A 1,545-nucleotide genomic window follows, 5' to 3' on the forward strand; every position below is an offset into this window, starting at 1 on the left:
TAAACATTTCTATTTCTATTTTCTTAGAATTTTATTAAAACGTCTGCCCTGTTTTTCAAAAATATTAATGTATGGATTGCCAGCCTTCCGAAGAATAACATGCTCAAAGTAGCAGAGTAGCAGATAGTATAGCCTTTATTGTCATTGTACATTATATATACAACGAAATTGGTTTTAGCCTCACTGGTACAATCCATGACAACAAATACAAACAACATAAATAGTATAAAGAATAATCCCTATGCAAGTAATTAGGAAAAAGAAAAATTAGTCATATATTTCCGCTTGTGCGTGGAGTGATTGTGGTTGTGTTTAAGAGTCTGACAGCTCAAGGATAGAAACTATTTGTTTGGCTGGTTATGCTTTGATGTCTTCTGCCTGATGGTAGAAGTGCAAAGAGACACTGACCAGGGTGTGAATCATCTCGAGTATCTTCTTTAATCTGCTAAAGCAGGGAGACCTGGCGATGTCATCCAGTGGTGTTAAGAGGGCAACCAATGGTTTCTTGTGCCGAATTGATCACTCTCTTCCTGTCCATAGCGTTTAAACCAGCATACCATACTATAATGCAATATGTGAGGACACTTTCTATTGTGGACCGATAGAAAGAGGTCATCATCCATTGTTCCACCTGATTTTTTTCACAGGACTCTAAGGAAATGAAGTCTCTGTTGGGCCTTTCCAATAACCAGAGACGTGTTGTTTTTCCAGGTGAGATCTTGACTAATAAACACTCCCAAGAATTTAAAAGAGGAAACCCTCTCCACACAGCCCCCCTCGATATTCAGTGGGGCAGGTCCTCTCTGTGCTTCCAGAAATCTAGCACCATTTTCTTTATAGATGGACCTACATTCACAGGTTTGAGGGCTATTAATGAGAGTGAAATGCAACAATGAAATTACTGTATAAATTCCTTTTGTTCTATGTAGAACGACTATTAAATGACCCTTAGGAACCAATAGTAATAAACATTACATTGCATTTTCTGCCATATCTCAGTGGTGAATTTTCCTTGAGTGCATCTTCTAACACCTGTGCTAATCAAGCCACAAGATGGATGGATAGATGATGGATGGATGGCTAGACAAGAGAGTCATTTATTGCTTTCTGCAGTAGTTTGGTTTCAAATCATCTTTCCTACTCATATGAAAACTTTCTACAACATATTGTAGATCTGGGGAGACATCATAGCTGTTCCTAAAGGTGCTTTTCAAATCATGACCTGGATGATTGAAAATCTTCATAGACATTCTACTTCCTAATATAACTGGCTAGGAAGATCTCAGGTTATCTTTTTAAGCAGCTTTTAATTAGAAAACTGTTATTGACAGTTTGCGCTGAGTAGACAAATACTCTGAACAGATATATTCCCACATATATGAATTTATTCTCTACTGTCTCCCTGAGATGTCTCAAAGCATTTATTACTGTATTTTTCGGAGTATAAGACGCACCTTTTTCCCTCAAAAAAGAGGGCGAAAATCTGGGTGCATTTTAGACACGGAATACAGCATTTTTGGTGTACCGAAACCCTGCCCCCTTTGC

This window comes from Thamnophis sirtalis, unplaced genomic scaffold (assembly GCF_051295495.1).
Source record: "Thamnophis sirtalis isolate CommonGarterSnake01/CBP01778 unplaced genomic scaffold, rThaSir2_p1.2 scaffold_9, whole genome shotgun sequence".
In the NCBI taxonomy this organism is placed as follows: domain Eukaryota; kingdom Metazoa; phylum Chordata; class Lepidosauria; order Squamata; family Natricidae; genus Thamnophis; species Thamnophis sirtalis.